Here is a 12,196-nt window from a genome sequence, read left to right as displayed (position 1 = left end):
TCTAATGGACCAAGTTATGAGGATGTCATCACAGTACCTTTAGCATCCTCAGCATCAAGTGATCCTATCATGGAGTCTGTTTCTTTGAGTGAAGGATCACATATTTAGGGCCATATTCAATTACCGGTGATACTATCGCCCGATTTCTCGCCAATATTATTGCACATAATTTATTGCCGATTTTTGGAGAAAAAATGCTTAGACATGGAGAAAAAAATAGCAAAATCCTTATTTTTGGCTAAAAATGGGGGAATTTCTTTCAGAACCCTTTGAACAGCCCTCCCAGGGGCGCCGAGAGGGGGGGGAGAGGGTACAATTTACCCGGGCCCGGGCTTCCAGAGGGGCCCGGCGGGGGCCCGGGTCCGGCGCCGCCCCCCCTCCCTCCTCACTATCTCCCAGCACACAGCATGTGCTGAGATGCAATGGGAGATTGCTGTGGCTGCTGCTTAGCAGCCGCGAGCAATCTCCTATGCCTGAGGGGCGGAGCGATCACACTGATTGCGCCCCCCCTGGCTTTGCGCCGGGCTGAGGGGCTCGCAGCGCCCCTCTCCCCGGCGTGCGGCGCTGCAAATGTATACTTTTTAAAACTTTTTTATTCGAGGGGGCGTGGCCACGTCTCCCGCGATTAGGCCACGACCCCTCTTTACCGGGGCCCGGCAGCGCTCTCAACGGCCCTGAGCCCTCCTAATGATATGGCAATTTTTTTCGTAAGTTGCGTACTTTGGCGAAAAATGACCGCCGAATTTTAGTTGAAAAAAATAACATTTGTGAATAATGCATTTAAAGTTTTGGGTCTGGTATTTCATTTCGGGGGGCCGTAAGGATGCAACAAGTGTTTTAAACATCGCACGTGGCTGGTGCAGGCATTTTTTAAATGTTTTTTAAAAAGACTACGCCAGCCACGTGCGATGTTTAAAACACTTGTCGCATCTTTATGGCTCCCCGAAAATACCAGACCCAATCGTTAAATGCATTTTTCACAATTTGTTTTTTTTCGACCAGAATTTCAGCTGTCCTTTTTCGCCAAAGTACGGCACTTATGAAATGTTTTTTGCCATAAAGTATCGTTAAGGTTTATGTCCAAAGGATTCTGAAAGAAATCCCTCCATTTTTAGCCAAAAATATCGATTTTGCTATTTTTTTCGCCTGCCCTAGGCTGGAGAAAACTTTTCTCCAGTTTGTAGGCGAAAATCGTCTGTTTTTCCACCATCGGCTGTCAGATCGGCTACAAAATTGGCCGATTTGACGGCTGATTTCGCCTGTAATTGAATCCGGTCCTTAGACGAATAGAGGCAGAGTCATTAAACCTCCTGCTAGGCGTATTGAGCAGATACGACTCTTAATTTATGGCTTGTAACTTGTTGTTCTAGAAGGTTTTCCAGTTTCATTGGTATTGGGTTAAGGTTCATGCTCAAATGTCGTTAACATATTGTTATATGTTTAATTTCATAAATGCACTACTTGGTTCAACGTAAATTAAATAAATATATGTCTAAAAAAGAAATTGTAAAAATTATTTAAAAAAACAATTGAAAGGAAAGGGGAGATGTAGTATCTATATAGATAGTTTATGTGGATTGTCATGTAATAGTACGATGAGGTAGTATATCTTTAAGAATCCTGCAGCACAGGATGACAAGTGATCAGGAAGTGGATATAGTTGGAAGGAAGGAGAAGAAGAGCAGCAATGAGGAGATGATGTCTTTATCTACCTGTACAATGTAAGTATTACTAATAAGAAATAAACTACATAAACCACATACTTGATGAGTCATTGCTATAAGGAAAGGTACATCACAATATAACATCCCCCTGCTATAGAATTACCCCCTCCCTTCCCAGGTTGGTTCAGCACCGGTACTGGTTATTGAAAAATAGGGGTAACCCACACCACCACCACACACTTTTAAAAAAAAATGTATTTACTATTTAGCTGCTTCTAGCCTGGTGGGTCTCACAGGCATCTGAACCACCAGCTTCTAGAAGCGTCTGAGCCGCATGCTGGCTTTTAGCAGCTGCCCGCTTTTTAGCAGCGGCTGTATTATTTTATTATGATTGTCGACATTTTGACTGTCCACAGTTTTGGTTGTCGACCTTATGACTGTCTACATTTTTTTTACAATTGTCGACATTTTGACTGTTTACATTTTGAACCTGTTCACATTTTTGTGTCGACCTTTTGTCTATATTTTAACTGTCGACATTTTAAACTGTCTATATATTAAGGGGCTCATGTATCAACAAGTTTTATCATACGCAATGAGTTTTAAAACTTGTTGCATATGATAATGATGCTCCAGCTTGAGCACCATTTATCATACTCAACGAGTTTTAAAACTTATTGCGTATGATAAAACTCATTGATAAATGGGCCTCTCAATGTCTAAATTATGTGCATGCATTAATTGTTATGAACCGGTCAACATTTCTACATAATGATTATCAACATATAGTCCATGTCAACATTTCTACATATTGATTATCAACATATAGTCCATGTCAACATTTTGGCTGTCAAAATATTGTACCTGTTGACATTATGGTGTCAATATTTTGAATGTATAAATTGTAACTTTCTAAGTAGTATACCCAACACATACAGACTGCATGGAGAAACTGCTGCTATTTTATTAAAAGAACAGAGCTGTGGCTCACATAAACAAGTTAGGACTAACTTGTCTGTCAGAACCTGAAAATAGCAAAACAATAATAATTAATTCCATTTTCCACAAGCTCATTGCTTCTCACATTCAGGACTTTGTCTCGCAGTATCAGTACTCATCACAAAGAATCAATCAGGCCGAATAGCCACAAAGTACTGGCTCAATGCTCAGTAACACTGGACTCCTCCTTGTACACCTGGCTGGTAGATTCCAGAAAAAAAAAAAAATAGGGTATTGGTTGAGCTTGCTCCTAATTGGCTGCCCGAGCTATACTTAGTCAGGCTTTAGCGACTGAATCATTTTGTAATAGAGCTTTTTTCCTCTCCCATATTAACTACCATATTCCCATATGAATTACATCAGACCATGTCAATTAAGTAGCTTTTTACTCTTTATTTTTTTAATGGTGGCCACAAAACTTTATAATATTTTTATGAATGGGGCATTAATAGCTATTTATGAAAGAATTGCTATTTTACAATTGGGTAATTTTATAGTTATTATTATATAGTTATTTTATTTAGGTCAAGGGGTCTTAATATTTTTTTAGGGTCAGTATTTATCTAGGATCATGAGCAACATTTGTACTGCAGACTTGTGGTACTACGTGCGATAGAATGCACTGCTGCACATATGCATGCTTGCACTTGTAGTTCTACAGTACTCTTTAGACTGTGGAGCTCAATCATTTGTTCGGATTCCTCATTAGGATGCGGTCATAATACCGACCGCGGGGATTCTGGTGTTCAGAATGCCGATGCTGGAATCCCGACACTTGTCAGAATGTTGGCGCCGGTATCCCGCTCGCTGGGATCCCGAATGTAAGTTCTGGGGTTAGAGGGAGGGATAGGGTTAGGCACTAGGGGGAGGGTTAGGGTTAGGCTGCAGGGGGGAGGATTAGGGTTAGGCTGCGGGGGAGAGAGGTTAGGTTTAGGATGTGGGGAGGGAAGGTTAGGTTTAGGCACTATGTGGGGAGGTTAGGTTTAGGAACCAGGAGGGAGGGTTAGTGGTAGGGAGACAGGGAGGATAAGAATACTGTCCGATAGGTGTCGGTTTCCTAACCCTGTCGGGATGCCAGCATCGGGATTCTGACCGCCGGGATCCTGAAGGTAAGTTCTGGGGTTAGAGGGAGGGAGAGGGTTAGGCACTAGGAGGAGGGTTAGGGTTAGGCTGCAGGGGGAGGATTAGGGTTAGGCTGTGGGGGGGAGAGGTTAGGTTTAGGCTGCAGGGAGGGAGGGTTAGGTTTAGGCACTATGTGGGGAGGTTAGGTTTAGGCACCAGGAGGGAGGGTTAGTGGTAGGGAGAGAGGGAGGATAAGGATACCGTCCGGCAGGTGTCGGTATCCTAACCCTGTCGGGATGCCAGCATCGGGATTCTGACTGACGGAATCCTGACCGCCGTACCCAGCCCATTATGATGCAGAGTAGCCTGAGTTTGCATAAAATGTAAGTGGTAAAGCTGGATGTTTCTCATCTTATTATACCATGTTGATTGGCCTGAAAGACATTTGATTTAGGGGTTTGCAAACTGCCACACATTGGGTGCAATTTCAGTTTCCTGCTTCCAAACTGGAGTATAGTAAGTCCAGCATCTGATATGTTGCAGTTTGCAGACTCTACTAAACAATGCCCCCTTGGTAAATATTTTCTTTAGATTAAACTGCCTACTAACTGTAGAGGCCATGAAACCACTAGTTCCTTTCCTGTTTTCAACTATAATGACTTTATATGCAGTTAATTTGAAGGTGGGCATGACATGATCCCAGGCCACCATTCCTTGAGAGATAAAGTTAAAAAATGTTATACCTCAAATTAATGTAATTAAGTTAAGATCAATTTATTTAATATTTATTTGATTTTAAGTGCACACTCCCATGTACATAAGCATTAATTTATTGTACTTCTCAAATGATTCTTTATGGGTACATATATACTCATATATCTGACTATTTGACTGTCACCACTAACAAGTATTTTGCAAATATTTCCAATGTAACAATTGTTACATGTGTTTTTTATAATTGTATATTATCACCCTTCAATGAATCAGTGGAATGTTCAATGTTATAGTTGTAAGCTAATTTAAAGAAATAATTACCAGAATATTCTAGTGTAAACTGTATTATTTATTTCTGCCATTTAGGATTAGCTGTTCATAAAGTGTTTACAGCTTATTTGTCTTCAATATGGACTTAAACCGGACCCTAACACTAACGATATAAGTAGGGTTGATAATATATTAAAAAACAATAGCAATATATTGTAAACCACAGAGTCTGGCATTTAAATCAAGCTCTGTGTCGGTAGAATGCTAAATCAATAGTCTTGCTGGCTATTGTCCTAACTTGTATAGCATTAACAGGAAGACAGGATAGAAGGGATAAAATACAAATTACAAAATATCAAGCAAAATAAAATAATTTAATTATAAACAATTACATACATTGATGGCTGCCATAAATATATAATATTTTACCTGCACAGTTTAGTGTGGGCAGTGTTATACAAAGTTTTTAAGGCACAGTCCAATAGATCTCACAACATGGTTTTTGGTGACTGGCACACAGGGTCAGAGCCGTGACTAGACTTTTTGGTGCCCTGTGCCAGAAAGAGCATTGGTGTCCCCCTCATTTTTCAAAGGGACATAATGCACCCAAAAAAGGGGCATGCCCTCATGGGGAAGGGCCACAGAAGAGATAGGAGAGGCCAGGAGATGCTGGGGATGAAATATGAGGAAGCTACAAGCAAGAATGATAATAAACATAAATTTGACAGGCCCCAAACAGCCCCCCTGCCCTGCGTGCCCTGTGCGATGGCATCGGCAGCACTACCCTATCTATGGCCCTGCACAGGGTAACATTGTGACCTATCCAAAACAAACTAATACTATTGTTGCCAACATTATAAAACTAATCCAAGTGACACTTCCTGCAGCTACATCTAAGCCCGTCATTTGTGATCCCGTCTCAACGGACCTTATAGCACTACAATCCCCATCATGCTTAAGGAAGTGAATACTGTAAAAAATACTTTTAGTGCATTGTATATATTTCTCAACAATAAATACCAATTTAAAAAGCCAGCCCATAAGAATAGATGGTTAGTGTTTTATCCAGCATGAAGAAAATATGATTAGATTGTGTAATAAATCAATTCTCAAAAAGAGGCGCATGCCCAAAATTAAATTATTGATACTTTATAGTACTGTAACTAAACATTAGGGATGTTTGAAATCTACTGTATGTCACACCTCCCAGGGGCCTAATTATCAACACTTCAATGGCCTGTTAACCACGCGGAAACACTAGTTTCGGAATACTTAAGTTAACAGGCCATTCATTATTAGGGATCCAATAGGACCACCTGATATTCAGCAAACTTCAGATGATGCTTGTTCTCGTAGCCCTGCTCCTTCCTATGGGAAGGAATACCGGGGATGTGAAGAGGCATCTGAGCGGATCCCTCCGTCACCTCCTCACTGACTCCCCGGTGGCTCAGGTCACACATGCGTAGAAAACGGTGATGGGAACAGGTTAGTAAACATGCTGCTTCTGTAGCTGGCCTACTAATCGTGGGGACAGCTGCTTTTCGGAGCAGCTGTTCCCGCACCAGAGCAATGATGAGTTGCTACAGTGATAATTATCCCCTGCTGCGAGGTGGATACTTAATCATCGGGCTGCCCTATGGCCCACCGATGATGAATAGGCCCCTGGGAACTGCAGTCTTCAACCAAACTATAAAGTTCAGTAACATTTCATATACAGTAGTCTGCACACTAAACCAGTGAGCTTCGCCTTTAGTAGCAGAAAAGTTACTAGAATTTGTCTGTTATTACGGCGATTACAATCAATTGAGATACAGCATATGCCACCTGTTTTTTTATTTTTTACTTTTATTTTATGTAGGTATTCATACAATGGGTACATTTGTAATCAATATTACTAAATATTATTTTCACAAACATTGACCAGCTGCAATCAAAGCTTTGTATTGTTGATACATAGCACCAGTGCCACTTAAAAGTAAGAAAGTGTCCAACAGACAACCCCATATGCAAATTATAGCTTTAAGATGAGAATATAATGTTTTTAATATATTAATGGTAAATTTAAAGGGGAAATGTCGATTAATTGTTAATTGGAGTTTAAAAATAATTGTATGACTTGAACAACATTTTTTTTGGCTATATATAAATGGTGGCCACATCATAAAATACCAAAGCTGCATCACTGGCCTCCAAGCCACTGCATTACTCTTCTAATTGTACTATCAGCTTTAGCCGAACCATCGGCCTCTTAGTCATATTACGGACTCTACTCCCTGTTTCCTGTATTTTCTGCTACTCTCTGGTTTCCGAAGATAGCCAATGTTAACCTCTACTACTCCGAGTATTAAGTCCAGGCGGCCACTTAAGCACCGGTGAACGTCTGCCAGTTCTAAGGGAACAGCGGGTGGCTGTTAGTGGTGGAAGACCTCGCTAGCCTGGGTTCTAGAGGTTAACATGGTACAACCTAGGAATCCGTAACTTTATAAATCGGTCACAAAATATTAAAACAAAAAAATGGAACCGGCATTGAATCCTGCCCAGGTGCTTGCTGCACAAATTCAAGTACTCACACAGAAGGTCCAAGAGCTAACCCTGCTTGTTGAGAAGGTCCGGTCTCCTGTGGTTCCAGTCACTCTAAAAGAGCCTAAAATAAATCTGCCTGACCGTTTCTCTGGAGATCTCAGACAATTACTTAACTTCCGGGAAAGTTGTAAGCTCTACTTCAGGCTTCATCCCATTTCCTCGGGATCAGAATCACGAGTGGGGCTGGTTATTTCCCTTCTCCAGGGGGATCTGCAGATTTGGGCCTTCTGGTTGGCCTCAACCCATGTAGCTTTACAATCAGTCAATGCCTTATTTACAGCTATGGGGTTACTGTACAGCCCTGGCTGAGTACAGCCCTGGCTGAGTCAAAATTGCACTCCCTCAGACAGGGACAGAAGGCAGCAGAAGACTATTCTTCTGAATTCCACAGATGGGCAACAGATTCTGGTTGGAATGAGCCGGCCTTACACAGCCAATTCCATCTTGGACTCCCTGAGGCCATCAAGAATATCCTCGTCCATCAATCCTCTCCTGAATCTTTGGCCGACCTCATGCATAAGGCTATCAGAATTGATCAACGCCTTCGAGAACGTAGGTGGGAGTAGAATCTTCCTACAAGATCGCCTCGGTCTCCAGTCTGGGTCCCATCATCAGAGCCAGAGGAGCCTATGTAGATTGGAGCCTTTCGATTACCACCTGAAGAAAGACTCCGGAGATGTTCTCAGGGCTTTTGTATGTATTGTGGAGACAAGGGGCACTCTGTGAGTAATTGTCCACTCAGGCCAGTAAAAGGCAAGGCCTAAATGTTGGGGAGGAGTTGCATTTAGGCCTGGCTTCCATTTCCTTCAAAAATTATGTTTTAGTTCCTGCAGCCATCCAACTCGTTAATTCCTCCATGACCACTTCGGCATTCCTGGATAGCAGTGCAGCTGGCAATTTCATGGATTACTTTTTTTTCAGTGTCTGAGTATACCCGCTATTCCTCTGGATCAGGAAATCCCTATCTGCGGACTGAATGGATGACTAGTTTCCAATGGTTACATTAGATTTAAAACACCTCCTCTCCGTTTGTCAGCTGGAGTTCTGTATTCAGAGATTATTTAATATTTTCTTCTCTAGTGTCCCTTAGCACCCATTGTTCTTGGTCTTCCTTGGCTCAGGGATCATAATCTCAACATTTACTGGTCCTCTGGGGAATTCGTGAAATGGAGTCGTGCCTGCCAAACTCATTGTCTTGTTGTACCTGTACGAACAGTTCAGCCTGTTGTTGCTGAAATTTCTCCACGGATTCCAGTTCAGTACCGAGATTATACCAATGTCTTCTCTAAACATTTGGCAGATGTCCTCCCTCTGCACCGGCCATATGATTGTGTCATTAATTTACTTCCTGGTGCCAAGATACCTAAAGGCTGGTTGTATTCTTTATCAGTTCCTGAAGATATGGCGATGAAGGAATACATCGAGGAGGCACTGGCAAAAGTCTTATCCACCCCTCTAAGTCTCCAGTAGGGGCTGGTTTTTTCTTTGTTAAGAAAAAGGACGGTTCCCTCCAGCCTTGAATCGATTATAGGGGTCTGAACAACATCACTATTTAAAACTCTTACCCGTTGCCTCTCATCTCAATCCTTTTCAATAAGCTGCATCAAGCCAACATCTTTTCCAAAATTGACCTTAGGGGAGCATATAACCTGATCCGTATTAGGAGTGGTGACAGACGGCCTTCAGCACTCACTCAGGACATTTTGAGTACCTGGTCATGCCATTCAGCCTTGCCAATGCCCCAGCAGTCTTTCAGGATCTCATCAACAATGTCCTTCAAGAATTCCTGTAGTCGTGTACCTTGATGACATTCTTATTTTTTCTCACTCAGTGGATCAACATCATCAGCATGTTTGCCTTGTGCTGCAGAAGTTGCGAGATAACCATCTTTATGCCAAGCTGGAGAAATGTGATTTTGATGTCACTCAGGTTTCTTTCCTAGGCTACATTATTTCCTCTCAGGGATTTTCCATGGATCCCAGTAAAATCGAGGCCATACTGAAGTGGGTCCAACCAATTACCCTTAAAGCGGTTCAGCGCTTCCTCGGCTTTGCTAGTTATTACTGAAGGGTTTTCAGGTCTTTTTCTACCATCATGGCACCCATTGTAGATCTAACCAAGAAAGGAGCTGACACCTCCAATTGGTCACCCAAAGCTGTTCAAGCCTTAAAAGCTATTAAGACTGCATTCACACAAGCCCCAGTACTTCGACATTCCAATCCGGAACTCCCATTTATCCTGGAAGTTGATGCCTCTGAAGTAGGAGCTGGAGCCATCCTGTCCCAGATGGATTATATTGATAACAAATTGCACCCTTGTGCTTTTTTCTCCCGCAAGTTCACCTCTGTGGAACGCAATTATGATGTGGGAAATCGGGAGTTGCTTGCGATTAAGTGGACCTTAGAAGGATTGGAGGCACTGTCTAGAGAGGGCCAAACATCAAATCACAGTTCTTACCAATCACAAGAACTTGTCATATATTCAGTCTGCTAAGAGGTTGAACTTCCGACAGGCACACTGGGTATTGTATTTTACTCTGTTTAACTTCCTCATCTCTTTTCATCCTGAATCATAAAACATCAATGTGGACGCTCTCTCCGGGGGTTTTGTACCAGTACAGTCTACCATTATTCTGATGAACCTATTATTCCAGATTCTTGCATCCACTGTGTTATTGCCCAGAATTTGGCTGTGCTCATCCTGGTCTCTGTCGGCATCACCTCCTGATAAACCTTCCGGTCTTCTATTTGTTCCAGAAAGATTCAGAAGATCAGTCTTACTGGATTTTCACTCTCATCGAGCTTTTGGTCATCCTGGCATCAGTAAGACCTTAGAGTTACTCTCCAACTTGGTCTGGTGGCCTTACCTGGACAAGGATGTTCATGAATTTGTTCTGGCATGTGAGGTCTGTGCTTGTAATAAAACACCATGAATGGCTCCTTCAGGTTTGTTGTTTCCGCTCTCCATACCTAAGAGACCCTGGACTCACATCGCCATGGAATTTATTGTTGATATCCCAGTTTGTGCTCGATGCTCCGTTATCTGGATGGTGGTGGACCGATTTAGCAAGATGGTGCACTTCATTCCGTTTCCTAATTTACCCTCTGCCAATAAACACTCTGGCTTGTTCTTCCAGCATATTTTCCACCTGCATGGTTTACCAATGGACATTGTGTCAGATCACGAACACAATTTGTGGCACAATTCTGGAGAGCTTTCTGTGCTTCCCTGGGTATTTCCCCCAGTCTTTCCTCTGGCTACCATTCACAGTCCAATAGACAAACTGAGCGTGCAAACCATACTCTGGAACAGTATTTACGCTGTTAATTCTTCAAATGTCCAAACGACTGGGTTGCTCAACTGCCACTTGCTGAATTTACTTTTAACAATTTAACAATTCATGTTTCTAGGTTCAGGAGACTTTTCTTCCCGGGATTTTCCTGATAAGCTGGGTTCTGTGGGTTCTTTTAGGGGGGTACTGTTACAAGTTGCTGTTACAACTTGTCTCCTTCTAGCAATGTTGTTCCTGTTCCGTTGGTTGCTAGGCGATCTGGACACCCCCGGACATCACATGTTCTCCGCAGCACGACTTGATTGGTTTCTTCCCCTATTTCTGCATGCTGGCCCCTTGCTGCCTCGCCAACTATAGCGTTCCCTGTGGATCTCTCGGCTCTGCTGCATGGTCAGCATTCCTGTTGTTTTTCCTTCGCATTGTATCCAGCAATATCGGCTTCCCAGCTGCATCATCACTCCCAAGCTGCTACCGGCTCTCAAAGCCGCATCTCACCACCGACTCACAAGCCACATTACTGGCTCTCAAAGCCGCCTCTCACCACCGGCTCACAAGCCACACTACCAGCTCTCAAAGCCACATCTCACCATAGCTCAGAAGCCACACTACTGGCTCTCAAAGCTGCATCTCATCACCAGCTCACAAGCCACATTACCGGCTCTCAAAGCCGCATCTCATCACCGGCTCAAATCCACATTACCGTCTCTCAAAACCGCATCTCACGACCAGCTCACAAGTCGTACCACCGGCTCTAAGCTGCATCTTACCACCGGCTCACAAGCTGCACTATTGTCTCTAAGCCGCATCTCACCACCGGCTCAAAAGCTGCACTACCGGCTCTAAGCCACATCTCACCATCGGCTCGCCAGCCACACTACTGGCTCTCAAAGCTGTATCTCACCACCAGCTCCACAACCACTCTACCGGTTCAAAGCCACATCTCACCACCGGTTCTCCAGCCACACTACCAGCTCCCAAAGCTGGATCAATGGCCTCCAAGCCAGTGCATTACCTTCTAATTGTACTACCGGCTTTAGCCGCACCATCGGCCTCTTAGTCATATTACGGACTCTTCTCCCTGTTTCCAGTATTTTCTGCTACTCTCAGGTTTCCAAAGATAACCAGTGTTAACCTCTAATACTCCGAGTATTAAGTCCAGGCGGCCAATTAAGTACCGGTGAATGTTTGCCAGTTCTAAGGGAACAGCGGGTGGCTGCTATTGGTGGAAGACCTCACTAGTCTGAGTTCTAGAGGTTAACACAGAACAACCTAGGAAACCATAACACAGGCTATAATGTCACATCACACACCATTACAAACCAAACATTCCCATAACAAAATGATTCAGTACATAGTAGCAGGACACGCATTCTTCCTAATTGGTCCCTTAATATACACTGAATGGCCAAACTATTATGGCCACCAGGCGATTTTATGCAAAGTAGCTATTCCGCATATAAGCTGATCTAGGATAATGGAAAGGGGGAAGGTATGCACAGACTAATTAAGTGTATCATGGGGTATATGACACAATCTGACTGGCTTTGAATGTGGAATGATTGTTGGCGTGCGCATGTAGCTGTGCGAGCTTTAGCAAAACGGCTGCGCTGGT

The 12,196-nt window shown here is 43.1% G+C and overlaps 1 protein-coding gene across 1 annotated transcript in view; it reads right to left on the bottom strand.

Annotated features, from left to right (window-relative positions):
• Positions 1-12,196, bottom strand: part of GUCA1C (guanylate cyclase activator 1C) — a 125,892-nt gene that overhangs the window by 76,271 nt on the left and 37,425 nt on the right. The gene's annotated exons all lie outside the window — the stretch shown is intronic.

The sequence above is a fragment of the Taudactylus pleione genome, unplaced genomic scaffold, assembly GCF_031769625.1.
Source record: "Taudactylus pleione unplaced genomic scaffold, aTauple2 ptg000305l, whole genome shotgun sequence".
Classification (NCBI taxonomy): Eukaryota; Metazoa; Chordata; class Amphibia; order Anura; family Myobatrachidae; genus Taudactylus; species Taudactylus pleione.
This window is presented reverse-complemented; position numbering and strand designations above follow the sequence as displayed.